The sequence below is a fragment of the Hetaerina americana genome, unplaced genomic scaffold (assembly GCF_022747635.1).
Source record: "Hetaerina americana unplaced genomic scaffold, ioHetAmer1.1.p SCAF_2, whole genome shotgun sequence".
Taxonomy (NCBI): Eukaryota; Metazoa; Arthropoda; class Insecta; order Odonata; family Calopterygidae; genus Hetaerina; species Hetaerina americana.
Genome location: NW_027286763.1, coordinates 13725115 through 13751681, shown reverse-complemented (window position 1 = coordinate 13751681; position 26567 = coordinate 13725115).

Genomic DNA, 26567 nt, shown 5'->3' with positions numbered 1-26567 from the left:
CGAGACGTGGGTTTATGAGTACGACACGCAATCCAGACATCAGGCAAGTGAATGGCGTTCACCAAATGAGCCGAGACCAAAAAACCACGTCGTTTTCAGTCAAAAAAGAAGGCAATGCTGACGGTTTTCATGGATTACAACGGTGTAGTGCATCATGAATTTTTGCCAGAAGGCCAGACAGTAAACAAAGAGTATTATTTGGGCGTTATGAGACGTTTGCGTGAAGCAATTCGCCGAAAGAGACCAGAAATGTGGGCAGAAAACTCGTGGATTTTGCACCATGATAACGCACCGTCGCACAGTGCTATCATTATTCGTAATTTTTTGACGAAATACCATCCAACAGCCACCGAATTCACCTGATTTGGCTCCCTGTGACTTCTTTCTGTTCAATCGAGTTAAAAAACCATTACGGGGAACGCGTTTTAGCAGCCGAGAGGAAGTAATGGAAAAATCGCAGGAAGCACTGATGGACATACCGAAAACCGAATATAAAAAATGTTTCGAGGATTGGATCAAGCGCTGGCATAAGTGTGTTGCAGTCGATGGGGATTACTTTGAAGGGGACAATATAGATTTAGATGAATAAACTTGTATTTTTAATTTTCTGAATAAATTCCGGGAACTTTTTGATCAAGGGTATACGCGAGTTTTCGTTCTTCATGTTTCTGTGTAGATAAGTTTTTAATCAAAGTTATATATATATATATATATGTATATACATATACATATATATATATATATATACACCTATATATGTATATATATATATATATATATATATATATATATATATATATATATATATATATATATATATATTTATATACACACATACAGGGTGCGTTCCAACAAAAAATACACTTCTTACCGTCTGCACAAAAAAATGCTTTTTTTCTTTGGAACTAGCCGGAAGTAATCGGAAGAGAACTGGCGCACATGGTTCTTTTTGGCTCATAGCAGACGCTACGAAATACTAACAAGTTTATGACACCAATAGTCTTCTGCTGACGATATTTTTGGCCCGGAAAATGAGTCAATACCTTATTAAGTGCAAAAAAACATTTCACGCAAACATGCATGATTTCCGGAAAAGTTTTTGCGACACCCAAATTTGGGTCATTTTCTTTACCATTAAAACTCGGCGAAGTTCCTAATGATCAGGAAGCCAGAATGTAGCGGTGAGAAAAGAAATCCATCAAGAAATAAAATCTAATTATTAGTTTTTGTATCTGAGGAAAACCTTTTATGGATTTTTGACATGATAACTTAAAGAACATTCTCGACCGGTTATACGCCACCAATTTAGGTGAAATTTTAATGTGAACTGGCAACGCTTCAGAGTACATCGGAAAAAGGATCATTTGCCAAATTTTTCTCAAGTGATGATTAACAGAGTAACAGCAATGTGCTCTGTTCACAAGAGACTGAAGTAATGGGTGATAGAGGTGACCGCGCTATTCCTGTTGGCGCCACACTCTTCTTTAGGCTCGAAAGGTTTTCCTGTTTAGGGTGCATGAAGTAGGACTTCAAACTTTAATTCATGAATTTTGGTCATTGCAATAACGGATTTGAGAGCTGGTGCATTGTCTTGATGGACAACACTTTCTTCTTAGCCAAATTCGGCCGCTTTTGCTTGATTTCTTTGCTCAAACGTTGCAATAAGTTCGCATAATACTCGCCGCTGATAGTTTTTCCTTTTTCAAATTATTCAATGAAAATTATCTCTCGCGTATCCCAAAAAACCGACGGCATGACCTTGCCCGCATATGAAACGGTCTTTGCCTTCTTTGGTGGAAGTTCTTCCTTTTGGATCCATAGTTTTGATTGTTCTTCTGCCTTGGGTGTGAAGTAATGGACCCATGTTTCATCCATGGCCATGAAACTATGCAAAAATTCTACTTTGTTGCTGTGAAACTGTGCTAAACACTCAACTGAAACATCGTCACGGCACTGGTTTTGCTCGAGTGGGAGCAAACGCGTAACCCATCCTGCACATAGCTTTCTCATGTCCAAAATTTCAGTTAATATGCAATATACCACACTATTTGAAATACCTATTATGTGTGCAAGCTCTCGCACTTTCAGTCAATGATCATCCAGTATCACTTTGTGGATTTTCTTCACCGTTTCTGAAGTCGTCACCTCATTTGGTCGATCAATGCGATGCTCGTCCCTACAGCTCGTACCGGCTCATTTAAACTCTGCAACCCAATATTTTACTGTTGTAAACGAAGGAGCAGACTTACGCAGAGTAGAATCTAGTTCGGCTTTAATATTGGTTGGGCTGAGGCCTTTCAAATAAAACTATTGTACCACATAACGATGAACAATTTTCTCTATTTTCACAAATTCACTGAAAACGTTCACTATTGATGGTTGCCAAACAAATACAAAACATCATGTAGTCTTCATACTAAAAACATATGCTTTATAGATTGCGTACTTTCTAATACGGTGATATATTTCAAAAAACTACCGTCATCTCTAGGCCAGACCGGCTACCACCTTCGTTAGGATAGGACCACCTTCGCATTATTTGGCGTTCAATGGAACAAGCACTGAACAGGAATAGCGTTTAAGGGAATTTGGTTTTCATTCGACAAACGACAATTATCTAAGAGCCGAATACAAGAAAAGTTCCAGTGAAAAGTATAATGTCCATTAATAAAGAATTTTCTATAAACAAGTGCAATTAGAATGGAGGGCATATTCCAAAACTTGAGACATTTTTGTTTTGCATATCTTCTAATCTCGGGATTGGGAAATTACCTGCTCATAAATATAAATTGGAATAATTGAAAAGGGAAATTTCATTTCCGAATCATTATGAATATTACTTGGTAGTCTTCTGTATAACTTTTTGGATAGACACGATCTTAGCGCCTTACATTTCTTAACCTCACTCAACAAAACACAAAGTGGCCCTCCACACTAAAATAAATCGTTCTACAATTACGCGTGCTTCCTTTCGTCTTCATTCCATCAAACAAGCCAATCTATCCTATTAATTCCCCTTCCTCGCTTATCTAGATTATTTCCTCTAGCGTTGTCTTCGACATCCCATTGCTAATCAATATATTACACATCCATCTTTCCCGCCTACTTTTCATTTCTCCGAACAATTCCTCTTCTCCTCTATACTACCTAGCACTTCCTCGTTTGTTTTCCTTTCTGTCTATTTCACCTTCTCCATCCTTTTCCACATTCACATCTCAAAATCCTCCAATGTACGCCTATCATGCTTTAAGTGTTCGTGATAACCCATTGTATTAGTGTATTTGTGATATTTTTGTGCACACATTGGCAAATAAACATGTATTCGGAATATTTTTCAAGACTAACCATGATGTTTGTATCTTAAAATCTAAAGCATACTGTACTTACTGTGCATGGTTTCTTTCTTTATTAGTTAACTAATGTTCTTGGAAAAAGGGAACTAAGATTTGAAGGAATCGCCAATTTATTGTGAAGTAAAATAAAAGAAGGACCCAGAAAACCATTGGTCAAACAAAAGAAAAGAATTTGGAAGTAGACTGGACATGTGCTAATCTTCCAAATCTCTTTTTTTATCATCCTGCATCAATGGTCATGTTTCCGCGTCGTAAAAAGCTACGGTCTAAATTAAAGTTTTCAGTAATCTTTTCTAAGCATCTAACCTCAATTTACCTGTCATGGATTCCCTCCTTGTGAAAATGTCTATGCATGACGAAATTCTTCATCTTATGTTTTCCGATAACTTTGACCATCTTGGTCCAAAACTCCTCCAAGATAGGTGTTCCTATCCACCTAACAGTTCCCCTGCTCTCGTTATTGTCCTCCCATTTAAATGTCTACCCTAGCCTTCCTATTTCTTTCTCATAACCTGTTTTGTTCACATACGGATTTGAATTCAAGACAGAGCATCTTAAAAAATTGAACAAATTTATCAAGGAGTTGAATCATAGATTCACCAATTACCGATTAGGGATCAATTTTTAAGCCGATCGCAATGGCACCAGAGGTAATCAACGGAGTAGTCACGCAGTGATGCTGCGTACAGTGAAATGTTTCAGCGCGCTTGCCCCGCTCCGAGTCATGGCGCGCAGTTTCCTCAGGGCTTATTTAGGACGAACTGGAAACGAGAGAAATCTCTAGAGTGACAAACTTGGCACTTCACGACTTCAATAGGAACAGATTTTTATAAACGAATTACAGAATCCTTTGATGTAATAGCATTACTGTTTTTGGACCCCCTAGGAGTTGTTCCTAAAGACCTTAAGGGTCCCAATCACTCAAATAATACAGTCACGCCACCTTCAACTGGTGCAAAATTCGCTTTCGCGCGTGGCTGATTCGGGAAGCGATTTTTCCGGGTCCGTTGATAACTATTCCGGATCCGTATCGAAAACCATTGAGACGGCAAATCCTCGAAACACGAAACTCGCTACCCTTCCGAGAAATGCTGATCTAATTGGCGTTTTGTGAGCCCCCCTTCAGAGTGACGTCTTCCCAAAATTTCTACTCCTGATTTCGATTGTCTGGCTACAAGAGGGGGGGGGGAAGTGCCCGCCGACGAGGCCACAGGGGGGAAGGGGGTCACTGAACCCCGATCTGTCACATTCCCGACCAATTGACTTCTCTTACTGCACTAAGCGTGACAATTGCGACCGTTTCAAATAGGGCGTGTAGGAGGAGGTGGCACTCAGTTTTTTCCCCCGTCGCCGCCTCGCCTTTCTCCGGCGCCTCCGATGCAGAATTTCCCCTCGCGACCCATCCGGAAGGCGGACGCCGACTCCGAGGAGGAAGTTTTTCTCCGCCGTCCGGTATGTAGATCGCGGCTCCCATTCCCCCACCTCATCGCGCGGCTACGAAAGCTGGAGAGGGCGAGGGTAAGAAATCATCCTTCGCACGGAAAAAACCACACCTCAATCACCCGAGGAATATTTCTTTGGCTGCAAATTCCGAATTTATAGTCTCCAACGATCTTTGCGAAAGGCGCCACGCTCTGAATGTTCCTCCATAAAAATTATACTCAGAAATAATAACCGGGGAGATCTATGTAGCCACCGCCGACTCGATATAGTGCAGTCGGAAGCACACCGAGGCGTGTTCCGATCTCCGGAGAATCTGGCGTGAGAAATAATTATGAATTGATGACGGCTTCACAGAGGGCTACGTGAGTTACCGAGGAGTCCGTCACTGCTTCGTGTTCATAGATAATCATTGGTAGATATTCAACGAGCCCTAGGTTGGTGGCCTTGGTTTTAGGTTAACGTAAAACAATGTCCCCCCTGGTGGAGAAAAATACGATGAAATTTAAAAAAATTGAATATTCTCCATGCGGAAGCTTCATTCAGAGGCCTACACTTCCACCACTATGTGTAGCCAGAGTACACAAGTTCTGAATGTTTGGACCCGTAAAACAGCTACAAATGAGTTGATATTTCAATGCGTCAAACACAACTCTAGTCCACGAAAAGGACAAGAAATAGCATGTATTGTCATGCATTGAAATTTTTATTGCAATATATTCGTATTGTATGTTTCGCTAATGTACAAATACCAATGCCATACCTCAAATTTAAATACAGCCCTGATTCAAACTTGTGAAATCCTCCACTACTTGAGCGCAACTTCCCAAGCTTCTTACACCATTGGTAAGCCTTCTTACGGCATGGATAAAATGAGGCAAAATGATAATTTAACTTTTTTTAAATCAGAGCGCTAGATATGAGGTGCATGCGCTGACGTAATCATGAAGGCGGGTATAAAATCTCAGTATTCTGCATCCTTGATTTTAACAGTGGATGATGATGGTTATGAATAAGTAGAATGAATAGCAGCAAATACCTTCGAAAACAATGAAAAGAAATCTTGCTTTGCTTTCTTTATATTTGCCAAAGCCTAAAAATATGAGACAATATTTCCCAATATATTTTTTTCGTTTTAATATTGCAAATATTTTAAAATTCCTAGGATTTACAGCACAAACGTAAATCAACACCATCGTTTAAATTCAGGAAATTAAAAAAAGTGGTATTGAGTCTGATATCAAGAGTAACAGTATGCTAAAAGTACTCCTCCACGCACATGAGAGTTACACTTTGCTGTGCCGCGATAGGCTAAGAATGGGCAAAACTGGGTGGATATTAAGCAGAATTTTCGTTAAAAGGAGAAAAGAGAGAACGGGCCATGAAAGAATGTGGATTGGAGGCACTACACTGACGGACAAGAGTATAAAAGAAGTTTGCTACACTTTGCTTGACCCTGCTGAGACAATGGAGGCGAGTTGAACCACCGAGCAGATGCAAATGAGGGAAGAAGATCGAATGGTCCCCGAGAGAGAGAGAGAAAAAGAGAGAGGGGCGGGAGAGGGGGTAGCAGACGGAGGGAGTCACGCGGGCGAATGTGCTCCGGGAAACGAGGAAAATTTGAGGAGAGTCCGGCATAAAAAAGGAGTGTGACAAAACTCCGCTCCATATCGAAGTCCAAATAACATCCGGAAGCTGGAAACCAGAGTCCTCGCTAAAATGATGAAAATGAATAGTTAGGGGTCGCATCGCCCTTGTCCGTCTGTTGAAAAGGTATAAAAAATTCGCTCAAAAATAGCATTAAACATTCATTAAAATAAAATAAAATCCATTGAGAACATGGATACTCGGTCGTTGATAAAATATTGGCAGCGTAGTTACCTATGATGGTATTGATAGAAATGAGCTCTTACGGCTAGTAGTATATAATAAATTTGAAACTCCAATAGCCGTAAACAGTTTACCTTTCTAAACAAAGTGAAAATGAAATTAATTGGCTAGCGCCACAAGTCAAAAAGGGTAAAGGTAAAAAAGGAAAATGAGGTAGGTAAAAGGGGTAAAAGGTAAAAAAGGAGAGGATAAGAAAGGTGAATACGAATACGCGTATTTCGGCCACAAAGTAGCCCTCTTCAGCGTACTGAAGGGTAATCGTCACTACAACACAAGTCGAAGTGAGACTTGTGTTGTAGTGACTTGACTTCTTATCCTCTCCTTTTTTACCTTTTACCCCTTTTACCTACCTCATTTTCCTTTTTTACCTTTACCCTTTTTGACTTGTGGCGCTAGCCAATTAATTTCATTTTCACTTTGTTTAGAAAGGTAAACTGTTTACGGCTATTGGAGTTTCAAATTTATTATACCTATGATGGTGTTACTTCTGGTGCACTTCCGGAGTCCAAATATATACCAATAACCCGACTGGTTTTCTAAATACCGATTGCTAATTGCAGGCCCGCATTGTGTACCGTCGTAAAAGTTTTCTGGCATGTCTTTCGCCCGGACGAGTAAATAAATGAGCTAGAGTCGAGTTTAGACCGTATCAGTGTTCTGTATAGTATGAGCATAGTCGTACGATCAGCACTCCACGCTGAATGCCTATAATGGCGTTAAAATATTTAAAATTTTAAAACACCTATTCTTCAAAAATCGAACATGTTCACTCTAATTTAATCGGTCGTCTAAAACCATTCCAAGGAAACAGATGCTTCCCACACACAGGGAAGCTACCGTCGACGCAGATGGAAAAAAGTTGGTGGAATAAAGACTGGTGGAATAAAGTTTCTTTACACCCAATAAAGCTGCATGGTTTTCGTTTCCTTAGTGAAGAAAGGAAAGCCGTTGATTTGGGACAACTTCAACAACCAATTCAATGTCAGCTAGACTTGCCTAATCGCATTGCCCATTTTGGACGACAGGCGAAAAATCGCCACTTCATCAACAAAAAAGGGGCCCATAACCGTTGTCCGGATCGACTCCACCACATTATTGATAGATATGGCGAACAAGGTTACTCAAAACGGAACCTTGTGGAATTCTGATGTTTTCAAAAATTTATGGAGTACAGAAACGCGGTCAATTGTGCCTATTCTGGCACTGAATAAGCGGCAAGTTAAAACAATATGAATAAAAATAAATCAATTTCCCCTAAAGCTCCATTTTTGTGACTTGGTTAAAATTTGATATCGCCTTACTGTCGTGTGCCTTTCCTGCATCGACAAAGATGGCTTTGACATGAGGAAGGCTTCCTTTTTGTAGTTAATTGTGCAGACCAAATGATCAATGATCAATGGCCGATTTACTGTGCTGAAAACTATACTGAACGTAAGAAAGGTTCCAACTCTCTAGGCTCCAAACTAGCCGGCGATACACCATTCTATTCATGATTAGCAGAGAGACAAGTCGGAGGTTTAGGACAGTAGTTGCCGAGTTCTTTTTTCTTTCCCCAGCTTTTGGAATCCCATGATGTCATATTCCAACCCCTGGTCCGGGAACGTTCCTTCTTCCACACACATTTGGTTGAGGGCAGCAAGAGCATCATGAAGACAGAACTCGGGGATACTTTTAAAGAAATCTTCATGAAGACGATCGACACCAGAGCTCGTTGATTTCAGGCCTGCTACGGCAAATTTCAGTTTACACAACGGAAATGGTTCATAATAAAAATGTGCAGAGCCCCCTTTTGGAAAATTGAGCTGCTCCCTCTCGGCACGTCTCTAAGCTACTACAAAGCCCTCCAAAGATGATTCGAGTTGTTGCCGATGGTGACATATAACTGCCCTAATGCATTGCTCGTATTAGAGGGAAGCGTCATTATGCGGGAGTTGACATCCACACCGTAGATGCAAGATGAGTAGCGCAGATCCCTTATTTTATTGATTTTAGTCCAGACATCTGCAATTGGTATTTTGTGGTTTAGGGTGGACTTATGCTGGATTCATCCACACCGTCCACTTTTCCTCTTTCACGGTTTGATATGCTTTAGCCCGCAGCCTTGGAAAAGCTTCTAAATTAAAATACTTCGGCATTTATTTAAAATACGTAGCTCTCGTTACAGCTAGATATTTGAAACGCATAGCCCTTGTTTTATTTTCTGAGTGACGCCCGGATATTTCTTGATCCATCAGGTGGTCATCGGCATTAACAGATGTTGCTGTGTGGATGTTATCATTGGCCGCGCTAGTGATAGCCTCGGAAAGAGATTGGTCGTTACACGAGCCAATGAGATCCTCATTGTGGTGAAAGTTAAAATTCCCTTTAAAGCCTTGCCAATTGGCATTCCGAAAAATCCAATGGCCCGGATGACCCAATTGTGGGTTGTGGCATCCACGTCTTATTTAAGTTATAGGGAAGTAATCGCACCCGCATGTGTGTACGGACAATGAGAAAATAAATGTATGAGCGATACTAGTAGAGCATATACTTAGATCTATTGAGGGGAATTTGACATTCTTAAATATTAAAATGTCTTTTCCCCAATTTTTTATAAAATAAAATTAAAACCATCAATAAAACTTAAAAACGTAAAATCCCCCTCCTCTGGTGCATATGGTCATCTATGTTTACCCAAGGAGGGCTTCGAGCGTTAAAATCTCCAAGAAGCACCAATGATTTCGTGAGCTGTCGCGTGAGATCGTCGAGATTTCCGCTTCTTCATGGCGCCCATTTATCGCCTCCAGGGCCGCAACTGTGACCGCAATAGCTTGCAATGATGTTTGAATATCAACTCAGAAGGTGTTAATGGTCTCCCTAACTGTAGCAGCAATACGTACTCTTGTCCTGTGGCCCGTTACGCCATCCGCCATGAGAAAATTATGCCATAAATTGAAAATTTCTTTGGCCATCTTTTCTGAGTGTTTAAAATCAATTTTAAAATATATAAGAAGTATAAAATGAGTTTCATGGAGATAAAAGGCCAGGAAGATTCAAATAAAGGATTAAAATATCATTTTCCCTTGCATGGAATACAACCGCTAAAATTTCATAAAAACCGTGACATATAATAATGAAATGTCATTTAATTGAAAGAAACTCTGCTTGATTAAATAGTTTGAGCTACGGGAATTATTAACACTTGATTCTGCTTTTTTCCTTTGAGCGTTGTGGAAAGGACTTCTATCTCCGACAGGAATACTTCCATTATACAGGAAGAAGTACCGCGTGAAGGGCTGGAGGAAGGTATGATTTCCCACCACTTGTTACTTTTAGCCAGCGGCAGAGCTCTTGGTTTGTTGGTTCCCGCTTTAGAAAAATTAATGTTTTCCTTTCCTGGAGGCCTTCAGTGCGTATTGATTCAATATTTTCTAAGTTGTCAGTAGACCTTTTCGTTTCAGTGCATGGACCATCCGTCTAGGTGGAGATTGCAACCTTCTTCGTGGGCTGAGAAGCAACAGCAGCGAAAGAGCAGGAGAAAGTAGATGTAAATCCTTCCCTATTTCTTTTGCGCTTCTAAATACGGAAGTTTATGAAGTGTTTTCATTTCCATTACCTTCTGCTCCCTCACAATTCGCACCGAAAGGATTAGAGTAACACACCACTCCGTCGTTTTTTTTCTTGCCGAATTGAGGACAGGTGGGCTTCCCCTCAGGTCGCTTAGAGATGTGGCCGAGGCGTTGACAATTGGCACATTGTATTGGGTTTGGAATGATGGGTGGTACTCGAACGCGTATGATCACTTTCTCAGAGAGCTGGTCCAAGGCAAATGCGGCAGTTGATGATTCTTTGAGGAGCCATTTATCGCTTCATCTCCTCGTATCGCATATGTATGGCCGAAATCGGAAATTCCTCCCCGACTCCTATCGAGAATTTTGTGTGTTTCAACCTACACAGTAGTGTTCTGCGACATGGTCGTACCAAGTAGATGTTCACACTGCTTTCAATTTGGCGTGTATATTTTAATTTATCATTTCGTGGTTTTTTGAGTGATTTAAATTCTTCAAGCACGAAACTAGACAAAACTTTATATATTAGAAAAGCATATAGTATATCTTGTTTCTCCTCAAAAAGTTCCCCTCCATAAAATACCACATTATAAGATTTTTTACTTGCACATTAAACAGTTTCTCCCCTATTTGTTTCTAAACGGGATCTTTTCGTTGGAGTAAATGTGGTTCTACCATATAAAAAAATATTTCGTTCCCCCAGGTCTCCCCACCATTTGTGTAAGAGAGAAGCAAAAGATGAACAATATAATGTCATCGGGAGATAATAATGTGACAACAGGCTGTGCACAAAATATGATCGGTATAAACTTTAGTTGGGCCTTAAATTATTTCATGATGTTGGGATGAAATATCTTTTATTTTCTTTCAAAATACTTTTGTTGTTAGTGTTGAAGTTTTTAACGAAAATTTGGTATTAGAATAAAAGGATTTATAAGCTGAAATTACTATGTCAAAGTGATATGGAAAATCTGGATTATGAAATAAAAATCAGGGGGATATTCTGAAAGCCAGTTAGTTTTGCGAATGATCAACCTTTAGTTTAGTCAGTAAGCCGTTAGGTAACCAAGTACGGCTGAGTGCATTAAAAAGTCAAAGTTATGTAATGAAAATAAATGCAAACGAAAGAATGGTTATGAGGTTTTCGAGAAATAGCGAAGCTAAGCAAAACTTTAAAAGTATGAGAGAAAAAACTAGAGCTGATGTAGCAGTTTGCATATAATGGCAGTGTTTTGGAACAAGATGGCCAAAATAATAGGGAAATAGGACGAATAATTACGTCAGACAAAGGGGCATACCCATGGAAGGGAGAAATAATGTTAGGGACGTTGAGCTGGTATATTAGGAAAATACTAGTGAAAGCTTTGTTTTTGAACTTAGATTTTTATTTGGCTCGGAAACTTGGCCGCTGAAGAAAAATAATAGGCGTAGATTGGAGTCTTTTGAAATGTGGGCGAAAAGAAGGAATGTAAAATGTGGATGAAGAAAGGTGGAATGGACGAATGAGGAAAACAAATGAGGAAGTACTATATACGTACAGGGAGGGAGGGGAGAGGATTGCTTGGAGAAATCCAAAGGGGACAGGGAAGATGGATACAGAGCATTTTGATTGGCAGTGGGATATTGAAGGCTGTGACAGAGGAGAATGTTCAGTAGATGTGGTAGGGGCAGGAAAAGGACACAATGAATGTAGTAGAATTTATGTGGAATTAAAGAATTTATTTAAGCGTGGAGGGTTAAGTTACTTCTTGTCAGGCCAGGCTGAAATACATATATAGGCGTGTCTAGTGTATGTCCTCGAAAAACCTACTTTAAAAAGTAAACTTCCAAATATATTATATATATACATATACAAATATATATATATATATATATATATATATATATATATATATATATATATATATAATATCTTCGAAATGGAATGCTCTTTGGCGACGCACAAATATATAAAAACCCAGATGTAGATTTTTAGACTATAGAGACACAAAGAAATGACACTCACAATATGTTTTTTTATACAATAGATACATAATTTATATATACAATATGTTATTGTAAATAACATACTGTGAGTATCCTTTCTTTGTGTCTCTCTAGTCTAAAAATCTACATCTGTGTTTATATATATTATATATATATATATATAAATATATATATATTATAGTGTTTATTATAGAGAAAATATGCGATGGAGGGAAAGCATGATCATTTCAGTGCCGTTTAAATAATCTAATACAATTAAATATAAAATAAAAATAATTATATATAAAATTAAAATTCAATGCTATGATGAGATAGGAAGGGCATTACGGGAGATGATATCGATTAAGGCCATGGTGGTAGACAAAATTACTGCAGAACTACTACAAGGTTTAGGAAAATGTAGGAGGAAGAGTCTATATGGACTGATTCGTAGTATCTATGAGAAAGGAATCTGACCGGATGGCCTTGTGAGATCAGTGTTAGTTCCTATTCCGAAAAAGGTAAAGGCTACATCATGCGAGGACTACAGAACAATAAGTTAGATACCCCACGCAAGTAAAGTTGTTCTCAGGATTATCAACAAAAGGATAGAGATTATGGAAAGTGATTACTTAAGGGATGATCAATTTGAGTTCCGGATTGTGATGGGTACGCGTGATGCCATTGCAGTGATGAGATCACTACACGAGAAGAATATAGAATATAATCAGGAAGTATTTGCCTATTTCTTAGTTTTCGAAAAGGCGTTTGATAGAAGGAATTGGGAAAAACTGAGTATATTACAGGAAATATGAATAGATTGGAGGGATAGGAGGCTAATACGCAACCTGTACATGTCTCAGACTGCTCAGCTGCGGGTGGGGAAAGGGGAGTCGGGATGGGCAGTGTCAGGAAGAGGTGTAAGGTAGGGTTTCCCATTATCATCGTTGCTGTTCAACCTGTATGCGGAGGAAATGATCAAAGAGGCATGGGAAGAACTGGAGGTAGGAATGAAAGTGGGCGGGGAATTCGTAAAATCAGTTAGGTTTGCTGATGACCAAGCTTTAGTTTGTCAGTCAGCCAAGGGGTTGCAAGCATTGCTGAGTGAATGGGAAATTCAGTGCGACAGGTATGGGATGAGAATCAATATTAATAAAACAAAGGTTATGCGATTTTCTAGAAAGAAAAAGGCTAAGCTAAGCATTAAAATAGGAAGGCAAAAACTAGAGCACGTACTCTAGTTTATGTATCTCGGAAGTGTTTTGGAACAACACGGTCAAAGTAGTAGGGACGTGAGGAGAAGAATTGTGCTAGGCTTTTACAAGACGGAGGGAGTTCCCGGTCAAGGTGAATGATTTTTACACGCTGAAATTATTGCATTGAGGAGGGAGTTGATGACAGGGACGCTGAGTAAGGAAGTTAAGAAAAGACTCGTTAAAACTTTGATATGGAGTGCAGTTATGTACGGCGCGGAGACGTAAGCAAGATGATAGAAGTAGATCGGCTTTTGAAATGCGGGTGTGGAGAAGAATAAAGAAGGTGAAACGGACCAAAAGGAAAAGAAATGAGGAAGTACTAGGAGGACTAAGAATACCGAAAGAGGCAGGAAAAAAGATGAAAAAGATATTGATGGACATTAGGATTTTGAAGACTGTAATGGAGGGGAGAATATGAGGCAAAATAGGAACGGGCCAGAACAGGAGAGGGGTTCTGGACGGGATGAAGGATGGAAGGAAGTAAACAGAGATGAAGAGGGACCTGATGTAGAGTAGGTTGCTGGATTATGTTTTGTTAGGGGTTAGAAAATATTTACTAAGTAGTTGTGTCCATCCAAAACCTACCTTAACTGGTAGATTACTCAATAATAATTAAATAATTCTCTAATACTTAAACTGTGGGTGATTACAATTATGCAGTTGTATTCTTAGGTGAAAATATTTGCCGAGAGTATTTCACGAAGAAACCCAACACAAATTGGATGCTTGTAAAACTCATAAATTGATACTTAAATTTGGCAATTCTACTCTATCTGCATAATGCATGTGGCCTGTTTATTAATTATTAATGGTGCATAAAAAAGCACTGGCTATATTATTACTTAATATAGTCTCAAAAGATCGGAATTATGTGAATATTCTAGTTGGATGTGTGATTCAACAATTGCAATTTTAAACAAAATCTCTTTAACTCGTAATCTGGGTTAAACTTTAACTGGATTACCATAAAGTGTGACCTGAACTCTGAATGTTCATTGTTGCTCCACTTTCTATGATGTCGTAGATACCTTTATCTACAAGAGAATTAAGCAGCCACCATCACACATGAGAGATCACTGATGAATTGAGCTAATATACAGGTCTAAAAAACATATAACTAAATATAAAAATTGCCAAATTTCAATAAATCTATGACAGTCAGTGTTAGCAAAAACATATAAAGCAGAGGGAATGGAAGACTACCCAATTAGTGCAAGCATAACGCAGTTTGCGAGTGTATTGACACAATGATCATATGAAAATAAAGATGTAGCCATTTTTAATTTAGCAAAATTAAAATAATTGATGCATTTAAAATTAGTCAAAATAGCTATGTAGTCACAGTATCAATAGTACTAAACATATATGTCACTGCTACAGATTAAATTACAGGGCACATGACAAGAGCTAAGACTGAGTAAGTTATTCTACTGACACATTTCATTTCAACAGTAAAACAGTAATCCCCGTGCTAGTAAATATGCTCCTATTGGGGTGCCAATGTAGGGTAATGGTGACCCTATTAATAATAAATCGTTTTCATTGGGGCGAGATTGAGGCTAGATTGTCCATCCTTCCACCCTATAAGAGTTAAGGATAGCGATAGTGGTGAGCAACTTCCATATGCTACTGGAAAGTTGTACATAGTGTTTAAAATTCCTATTGAAATAAGCCATGAAAATTTCAGCAGGACATTTTTGAAAGTTGGTTAACGCGGTCCTCCGATAAATGCCAAAGAATAGAAGTAGGTGAGGGGTTATTTATGGGAGAGATTGGGATTGTATTTGCTGGAAACACTCCCTACTCCTTCAAATTCATCCCTTCTTTTTGTTCTAAGTTAAGAAGTACATTTGAGACTAAGGTGGCATATTTTAAGCACATTTAAATGATGTCCATGAAAATAAGATATAGGTATATTGAATTAAAGAAATACTCATTATACATATTTAACTCCTAATTAAGACTTAGGCAACGTGTTTTCTATGGGTATGTAAACTTCTACCAGAATAAAAGTATACCTTACATTAACAGAATACAAAAGCATTCTTCATCAGGTAAGTAGTGATATCATATGGGCCCCATCAATGATGCAATGGGCAATTAGTCAATTTGGTGACCAAAATGAAATTCTAATTTGCCATGCTTGGGAACAAATGAAAAAAATCAAAACTATTACCACGTACTTATTTCTGTTACAATTCACTAATCAGTCACAAGAAAGTCTTACACGTCTTCACTTACCGTTGCTTCAGAGGACCTTATGGAGAATCCATAATTATCACAATGAAGGCAATGAACATTTTACATGATAGAAGCAGCATGTACTACAGAAACGTTTTACATTGTGCTCTACCTTGAGTGCAGCGTAATACGAACGGTCGACAAAGTCGCAGCAGAACCACAATGCACTATGAGTTTTTCAATATAATAATCGTAATTGTATACTGGCCGCAAGATTATATGATGACTTATCACATTTAGGTAGTTTTTCTCCGATGAGAGGCTTCTGGTTTGGCTTAGAGTATTAACTCAAGATGGAACAACAGGAGAATATATCACGCGCGGCATAAGTGACGATCATAGGCAGATTCTAATGGACGCTTTTTGGGTTTCATATATCTCTTTAAAACTATAATGAAACTAACATACCAAAACGACGCACAATTTCAGACATATTTTGTCACCGTGGATTTAGGGTACAAAGTAAATATAGAAGTTTTCGTTTTGCAATGGGTTTTGTAAATTTCATGACGTCTTCAATATTCCATCAAATGTTGAGGCGAGATAATCTAAACTCTTTTCGTTGCATCGTATATATAAAAGGGTTTTTAATAAAGCACGAATTTTACAAGTCTTCGAGAATCAACAAATACAAGAATGAAACACTAGAATTCAAGCATACGCCATTGCTGCAGCTCATCGTGTACATTAGCAGGAGACTCGTGGCGAGGGAACGAGTAATACGCTCCGCTCCAACGGCCTTTACCCCCGGTGCTTCGCCCTCTCTCTCTCTCTCTCTTTGTAAGCATCGGATGTGCACTCCACCGCCTCTAACCCTATGGGGAGATCTGATATTGATTAATGAATATTGATATGAATTTTCTTAAAGCACCATTTTTATTCATTAAATTTTTAATGACCTGAGTTTGGAACTTAAACAATAGTACGGATTAAGGATTGAGTTTTCTTATTATGTTCACAGTTTAACGTATATCGCAAGAAAAAATTATAAAACGTCAATCATATTTTAGTATCCTTTCGATCCTGTTGAATGTGGTCTCCTTAGAAACCTCATTTTCAGTGCTGACTTATTCCCCTTAACAGTGTGAATGCAGAATCAAATACCTGAAAGAAAGTATACGTAACAGACCTTATCATTTCCAAGGAGAGACCCCAAAAAAACCGACGCCTGTAATGTTGTGTGCCAGATAGCCACACTCCGGAGAAGAATGGAAATTGACTCCCAGGTCATCCCTGGAGGAAAGAAATTTCTAAAATAATTATCATCTGTGAGAAGGAATGATTTCGAGACGGTTCCCTCATTTTGCCTTCCAGGGACATAATGAAAAACTAATAAAATACACCCAAGTACTGCCATATGTTACCTTCAATAGTTAAATGCTATCCTCATCTTTGGTCATGAAAAGAGAAACCGCACGTGGATAGTAATGCCCTGGCCCCACATCGGATTTCTTGCGGATGGGAGGAAGGAGTTTCACTCTATTAAATGCATGCAGATTTAATATATTTATTTACATATGTATAATTTATACGCAGAAAATACCAACTTGTTGGGACAGCGCTCTCTCATAGTTCCCTATAACGTATTGTGACGAATGTCTCTCACCTCCCATCCAAACAACCCGAACCTCGATTGGATCATTGGCAGAAGCTGACGCACTTCAGCTGGCAATAGCATAAGTCCCTCAACGGCGTTCGGAGAGTTCGATCGAGAAGACTTGACAAGAGGACTAAAAGGTGACAAAATGCCCATTTAGTAAAATTTTATTAAAATTTGCCTCCGTTCGACTACTTAGTATCTATTGTAAAAGCCAATTAATTTAACTAAAAGCGATGGTAAGGCACTTTGGGGCTCATTGAAGTAACCAGTCGATCTATTATCACCAAGGAGGGCCAGAAATCTGCCTGGAATGTGGGCTGCCGTTGAACCCCCACGGAATGTCGCGTGACTCCGTGCGGGCAAATCACCGCTTCTCAAAACTCTGTCATTACTATGTCATAATAGCGTTCCCGCTACCAAGCTGTATCCTCCTATAGGTCGAAAGACAACTAAACGTCCACTCTCCGGATAGATCTGAGGAAGGCAGTAGGTCTCACTGAAGTGGATTCCTTGCTCGGAGGAACGGCCACCGGATTATCAAGGGCAAAAAAGAAGAGACTCATTCGAGAGCTAATGAGAGCCCCGGGGACTCTCCAAAATGGGACGCTCAATCCCATAAGTTAGAGTTTTAGAACGTTACAAAGAGCATTGATATTTGTGTTGCAAAGACATCTAGTTTTGGATGATGCCAGATTAATTATTCTAATGTATTAATTATTACTCATGAGATCATCTGAGGTAAAATGACATATAAATGCATGAGAAAAAGAATGCAATAGAAATAAGTTGATGAAAAATAGAAAAAAGAGCGATCCGGACACTTACTGAAATTCTTCGATGAAATTGTTCATCGCGGACAGAACCCTACACCACAAGATCATCCTGCCTGTCGTCATCTTCTAGGGTTTCAGCAAATTCTTAAATATTTAAGAGAAAATTACTTCCGAAAAATACTTTCTCCCGCTAATTTTGTAAGCTACGGCGGTACTCAAAAATAAATACCACCATACGTGTTTTAGGTATGTTGAAGCATTTGACATGGAGAAAGAGAGACGGGGAAGAATCGAAAAGACGGGGTGTGGGAAGAATCCCTCTGGAAGGGATGCGACCCTTAGCAGTAGGGGAAGCGAGATGAACGGCTGAAAATGAGTCAGAGCGGAATAAATCAGTGCTCTATCCCGTGTTCCAGCACAGGCACAGTCAGCTTGCTCAAGATCGTACAAGAGTGTGGATTTTCTAGGGAATGGAGGTTGAGGTGACAAGTTTGCATTTCCTGCACAAACGTTCTAATTGGTGAAATTAATTCTCTTTTGAATGAGCGTGGTCATATTGGGCACTTTCAACAGGGAGGGAGCTGAAAGGATTAAGGAGTGGTTGCGAAAGAGATCGTCGTCAATGTATTACGACTAACATATCGCGCAAGCCGCAACGCATTCCACGAGAAAAAAAGCGAGTCAGATCACAAGCCGACATATTGGACCCCAGTATTTGCTTACAATTAATGTTAGAAAACGTAAATCTGAAGCTGTCTGATCAAGGGAGAAAACCGTATGGACGTTAAAGCATTAGAAGAATATATATTTATTTATTTTGCATTTGTCCGAAAACAGCTCTTTGGCCTTTACACAATGATATAACAATATTACAATTACATACACCTAAGCCCTAGGTGGAGGAAAAACCACCTAACCGGGAAATGAACCCGTGACCTCTAGGTTGGGAGGCGAAGACGTTACCCCGCCGCCACCAGGGTCGGTGAGCATGTCTCTATTTACACATTCGGCCAAATACAGAGAGAAGGGATGATTTCCAAGGTTATTTTTTTCCTGTTGCAACTAAGGAAATCCTATTCTCAGAAGTTAACAACCGTTAGCCCGTTGAATACATAAATCCATCGACTTCACTCGGCCCAAAAGTGTGGCGACCAGACGCCTCCGACGGAAGGCGATGCAATTCGTCCCTATTGTTGCAACTCACCCGGAGTTATCGTCCGTGGCAACTAACTCTTTCCGCCAATTAATTAGTCATTTTAAAGAAGGAAAATGCTTCCAACCTTTTGATGCAATGTTAGTTACTTAATTAAACGCACCTTTCACATTTATGTGTGCAGCTGACCTCCGGCAAGGAAATATGTCGTAATGTGAGACAGCACTCGCTGGGTGCCGTTAAAAAAAGACGGTAGAGACTGTATTGTAATACTCCTAAGTACTCGACTCGGTCATGCTTACTTTATTAATTCCTAAATTGGTGAACTGATAGAAATGCAAGACAGGTCTAAATAGCGTATAATGTTTGCCCTTCGTGCCTATTTATTCATCGTTATCTGCTTCCATGACCATGACAATTTCTAACCACATGCGGAAAATCTATTGTGCGGAAGAAGAAAGGTTTTCCAAAGGCAGAACATAAATTATCACGCTTAGTATTTTCGAAGCATTAGCGACAGCTACAGGCAAAGCGAAGATATTTTGTGTACTCCGAAAATAAAATACTATTTCAATTCAAGCCATACCAAGCAATATATAATTGGAAAAAGAATGATTTTGAACCTCGTCGAATATTTCGATACTTCACCAGGGGATATTTCGAAGACGAATCCAAAAATTAAGATTCTTCCAGTAAGTGGAGGAACAGACTATAATGCTAATCGATATGTTTCAATTGTGGAGCGAAATGGGAACCTCCTTCGCCAGTTGATGCCAAAATCGCCGAACAGCCCTTTTTCAAATAGGCCAAACAGTACAAATCAATGTTTACTATTAAAGCACGTGACTCCACTGCAATTTAGACAACCCTCTGTGGTTGCTAAACAGAAGAAAAGCACTCTATCTCCTGGCTCATGCAGACTTCTGAGTTAGCGACTACGACTTACATTCTCATTTCGCTATTGTTTAACAATAAATATACCTTTTTCATTCGTATCGGGCTCAACCTTGTGAAATTTCATCTTGAGGACTAAGACAAACTTTGTATATTCACAAAAAAAACATTTCATTAATACGGTACTACCGGTTACATTGCATAGGTGACATCTTCAGGTACAATTCACTAGAAGGACATATACCAATATATACGCGTTAAGGCTCCGAGAGAAAGAAATGGGGGAGGGATAATAACGGGGAGGGATAATAACATTTTCGTGAACTTACAAAGTTTGTCTTATTCCTAAATATATTTTAGTACATCCATTCGTATTCCCTTTGATTTATTTTAACTTGAGATAATTTCGTGGACCCAAAGAATTTCATTCTCTGACTTGCCGCCCTGGGGACTTCAGGTCAAACAAAGAGCGCAGGTATTTAAGACCACAGAATTCTATTCTACTTGTATACTACATGATACCCTGCAAGTCACCACTAGGTTGCGTGGCTAAGAGACTAAAGTTGTCTCTAATTGGCTAATACCTTCGAGGGTCCGCGAATGGCTCTAGTGTAGATGACATTGGTGGCCACCATTTTATTCAAAGCAGCAGCCTACGATGGCTTTACCGAATTAGGACATTCTGACATGGATATAAATACACGAATAGAGAACGAGAATACCAGGAGATAGGAAACTAGCGTAATGCGAAACTCAAATGTTACCTGGAAAGTACGCGATGAATGTCTCGAAAATTAAAGTGTTCAGAGGGCAAATTTAATGCATAATGCGTGCAAAAAAACTTTACTCAACAAATTATTAAAGAAACTAATTTCAATCAAACAATCCGTAACAAAAATGTTATTATCTTTTGAAGAAAAGGCTTCAATATCCGGTTCATGCAGATAAAACTAAACCTAGCTTTTTAGCAATAGGTTTTCCAATAGAAGAAATTGTAGTGCAATTTAAAATGACTTTATCGGATTATATATGTATATATATATATATATATATATATATATACACGCTGAGAGTCGTCACGGAGGTGTGTGGCAGGAGGTGCATTATCACTCTTCATCATTACCCTTCAGATTCAGGCGAAAGTGATGCATTTATAATAAGATGCATTCGTAATAAGGAGGTCAGATTATAATTAGGTTTTTTATAGTTTTGCTATCCTTCTACGGTTAACTCAAACTCCTGAAGAAACTCGCGGCGCTCAAGCCTTCCGTAGTGAACGTGAGCTTTGCGAGGAAAGAAAAACAATCTGACTCTGTCCCTGCCGCATTCATTTCTGTTATTTATTCCGTGTTGCCTGCTAAACTGACATAGTACATCGAAATCTACTTCCTTGCCCTTCCGGTGTCTTCTCGCACAGTGCGTTTGAATGATATTTGATGGCATATCACATCGCATTGCCTATCAATCGTTAAACGTCCATGCACTTGACAAACTCCCATGAGCCCTCGAAGACATGTTGAAACGTCTACCAAATGTTTTTCTTTCCACGCGCACGTGAACCGCACAATCAACATTCTTCACCTCATTCACCCCTCCTCGCCCCGAACTCAGTTTCTTCACAAGCTCAATTGCTCCTATTTAACATTTATATTGAAACGTTTTATTGCTTTTTCATCTGAATTTGTATCGTGGTCTATTTTTTCTTTTGCTATTTGTCCAATATAATTGGTGGCGTGGTGTTTTGGACGAAATAGAAATAATTCTAATAATTTCCTCGGTGACAAAAGAATAGGAAGTGCTCATCTACCGTTTCATTCTCTGAGTCGAGAGACAAAGGAGACCACCAAAAGCCTGCGGCTGAGCAAAGGGGGGGGGGGACGTCCTTGTTCGCCTTCCCGATGGTCATGGGCGCGCTGCGCCTGGGGCAAGGCCACGAGGAGAGCGGTGCACGGCCCAGAACTGCGTGTGCTGCGTCTTTCTGAATGGGAGGACGCAGACCGGGCGGAAAAGAGACCTGTCAATACATTGATGGATAAACCACTCTTGTGATCAACCAGTTCTATTTTCCCCGCAGAACTAGACTTGGGAGGATGTTGCATTTCTGCATACCTCCCGGGCTACAATTTGTAAGGCCTTGTTGGGTCTTCAGCATTCATAGAAAACTTTCACGGATGACTGATTTCTCCAAAAACACTAACATTCTAAGTGGCAGCAAAAAATTCCCGTTGTAATTTTTAAAGTTGGATTCTCTTCTCAAAGTATTGATGGCCTAAATGTATTTTAGTAGGGAAACCCGTTCGATTGACCAAAATTGTTACGGGCGAAGGGAAGGCGTTCGTATGACTGCCCATTAGGATACCAAGGATGGGACTCGATACAGGAACGAAAATATTGTAGAAAGGATTAAATTTTGGGAACAAATACGAATAGTTGAATCTTAAGCCGATACGGAGTGTCTAGATAAAATTCTGTCTCACATTGGCAGGGGAGTCGATCGGGAAAAATTAAAGGAGATTAAATGTCGTGCAATCTGATGCAAGAATTCCTTTTTTCCACGCCCAATTCGTGATCACGAAAGAGGAAAGTAATGGATACAAAAGCTTAAACTACTCGAAAGAAATATAATCCAATCACGGAGGGCCTCTCCACCAGCCTAGGGTACCATCGTGGCGAAAAATTAAAGCATGATTTTGCGAGTCAATAGACATTTATATTTGTGCAGGAAACGTCCAAACCATACTGTTTTGTTGGTTCTCTATTATTCAGAGTGTAAAATATTTGTTGACTTTAATAGTGTAGTAGCGTTAGGGAAAAACACGCAAATTTGTTGGAAGTGTTGTATTTTCTAAGGTAAATGGAGGACGGGCTAATTTTGGCCTCCGTTCTGTGCGTTAGATGTGTAAAATTTGTGGGAATTTCCGCATTGGAGAAATAGGGTCCCATAGGTTTTCAATCATAATTTATGTCATGGACACACTGTTGCGAGTTTTTTTGCCGAGTGAGTAAATCCATTTGCTTGTCTATTAACTAGATATTGTTTCAACCTAGAACTAGTTGACTAACTCAGTCTCCCAGGTGAATGAAGGGAGTTCTAGAGCATTAAAACAAGAGACGAAGTGTAGAGGGCGACTAATTGTCCATATTCCTGTTTCCTAGAGCAAATTAAACGCTTCCGTTTCAACCTTTTATGACTTTGGTTGAAAAACATCCTCTTATCCCTTATTAATCATCTTTGATCAACTCTCGACTGATGCCTGGACTATGCTTGAATATGGCTGAAAATGTGTATCAGTAATCTGATGAATCTTCATTTGCAAGATATCTCTCAGTAATAATCACTTTCGATTGCTCTGGTCTCCTGAATACCCGAATTTGATACGGGGTCCAGGGGACAAATCCGGGTGAATCTTCTGGATGACCCAAACTTAGTAATTTTCAAGGAGTCGGTACCTCCTTGATAACTGTACTCGGCACATTAGGAAAGGTCCTCAACCAAGTAATCAATCCGCGCACATCAGGGCTTAACTGATGGGTTGAGGTGAAACTAACATGCCACCACTTTTGAATTAGTCACACTGGTCATGCTTGCTGCGACACTTTATATTCTATTAGTGATAAATAGTTCTAATGTGTTTTGTAGGTACACAAAATGCCTGCTCAACTAGTCGATTAGTGCTCATCTTGAGGTTCTTCGACTTATCTGAATCACTCGGTAGGTATACACAAAATACTAGACCACTTTACCTTTCTCTTCGGAGCATGTTACCCATTCCAATCTTTGTTGGTAGGTTTAGGACAGCCCTTGGGTTACAATTATATACTACGTAACAAGTGTCATTTGCCCTCCTCCTTAATCCTAGATTATTTATTTATTCAGTTTACCATATAATCTACGTACTTGATTCTTGCAGTCCAAAACACTTATTCTTTTCCTACCTTTTAACCTATTTCCTAACCTCTTGTCACGACCTTCGACAGTCCGCTAAACCACCCCAATTTTTTCTTCTCATTCTTCCGAGTTCACCTGGAGCAATTTCCTTCCTATCTCTCTCTCCCTCCGCAATATTTATCGCTTCACCGTTAGTTCTCCTCTCCGTCCGACTTACTTTCTCATTACTTCTACACGCCCACGCCTCCAAAGCTTCACCTCTACGTTCATCATCTCTTCTCAGAGACCACATCCCTAGAGTCGTAGTCTCCTCATGAAAATCTTTATGTCTTTACTAAGTTTCCATTAATGATTATTCTTCTTCGTTTAAATGCTTCTTTCATAAACGCTATTCTTAACCTAATATTTACTTTTGCAATATGCCCATTTTCTTTCAAAATGCCAACTGCCCAAATACGTTAACTCTTCCTTCCTACCACATGTTTTTTCCCTCACACATTAATGTTAAACCCTACCTCACGTACGTTTTGAATACCTCATTACTATATTTTCTTGGAGTTTATCTCCATCACAATCATATTCTGAATGAATGAGTGAATGTGACCATTGTCAACAGTTCGATGTAAAGGCCAAAATGTGCTGTTTTCGGACTTATACTGAATAAATAAAGTAAATAAATAAATATTCTGTGAAAATAATCTTGGGCACGCTTCAAATTGGAGATAATGAACAGCTTAATAATGCCCTGAATATCGACGCGGAGTGCGTGCGTCCCATCCCAGCGGATACAACTCGAATGGAAGAAGAGTCCGCGCGTTGGTGCGTGGAGCGAGGTGACGGCGGTCGTGCGCCACTGGGAGCCTCCAGCGATCATCCGCGTGCGGGGGATACTCCCCCCCCCACCTCCCCCGCGGAGGGTGAAGAGGGTCGGGGTGGGGGCTTGCGTGTGTGCAGGAGGGGCGCGGGCGCCGCAGGGGATGGATGTTGCTGAGAGGGGGTAAAGGGGGGGGGGGGGTGTGTGGATGCTCGACACCCGTCCGTCCGTCCGTCGTGGGCGAGGGATTTTCATCGCCACCTCTCCGGGGAAGAAGAGGAAGTGGAGCGTTTTTGAGCGTGTCGAGAGAGCGGGGGAGGGGGAGTGGGCGATGGGGGGGAGGGATGGGAAATGGGTTAAAACGGTTAATGGGGGAGTGGTGCTTGATGTGTTGTGGTGGTGTGACCCCGTGGGAAGGAGGGAGAGGGGGAGATGGGGGGGAGCGCGTTGATTCAGGGCACTAGAGTGAGACGCGCTCTTTCCCGCTGCCGACACTTTTCGAGGGAAAGAAAATGTCCCTTTTCTGGTCTGTCCATCTTCCCCCCCTGCCCCCTTAGTCTCCCTCCCCCGCCCCCGATGCACTCGTTTTCCCTCAGACCCACTTTGCTTCCCGATTGTCTTTCTCCCCTTTATTGTTCCGCGCACACACCCCCCTCATTCCGTCTCTCTCTCGCCCTCTCTTTTTGTGGTATCGTAATCTTCCATTTAAAACTAAATTGGATTTAATCTCGCTTTTGTTTTCCTCTCCGGCTGTCCCTCCCCCATCCCCCCCGCCGTATTTACGCATTCGTCAGCCGAAGGGACTTTCGCGCCTTTCACTCCTCCCGCACCCAACGCCGGACCCTCTCGCCCATTCTCGACCCATTCTCCGCTGTGGATGACCTTAAAAACGGCGTCCTTCCGTTGCAGGGCGCGAGGCAGCAAACCGAATCATAATAACTCCCAACGGAGCCGTGTTTTCGAATGCTGGCATGCGGCGCCATGTCTTAATGGGTCGCTGCACTCTCTTTACCGATGGTGTGTGCTGCTGCTATTCGATGATGACGCAGAGGAGTGTTCCCGTGATATGACAAGGGGAGATTTCATTTTAAGCAAGAGCAAGCAATCATATTCCCATACACTTTAATAATTCCAGGATAGGCCAATAAACACACAAATGCATGATTTCTATGAAAAGTATCGGAAAAAGTTTCGGAAAAATAGATTCATTTCAGATATCTCTACAATGCGCCGACAGTCACTACAGTTCTTCAAAGTATATCGGTATATATAAGCGGCTTATCCACGACTCGAAGGTGGGTTCAGTTCGGTAGACGGGTTCCAAAATGTCCTCAAAGGTACGCGTGTGAGCTTTTTGGACGACACTTAGGGTCCCATGGTGGTGCTCTTTGAGGGAGGATTTCACCTTTGGAAATATAAAATAGTCTGCTGGTGCCAAGTCGGAGCTGTCCAAAAAGTCGGGGCCTTCTTCAATGCGTTACAGGTTTTCGGAAGCAGACACACTCGGCTCTGCTTTGGCTCGTTCGTCAAAAACTTCGGGAAGAGTTTAGCCCAGATTTTTCACATTACAAAGTTTTCAGTGATGATGCTGTGCACTGCCATCTGATCAACGCCAATACGAGCCGCAATCATGCGCATAGTTAACCAAAGGTCTGAATTCAGCACTTCACGCAATGCAAGTCAGAATAAAATTGTTGCCGATACTTTTTATGCAGACCTTGTGATTCATATATCCCATGATGAAAAGAACA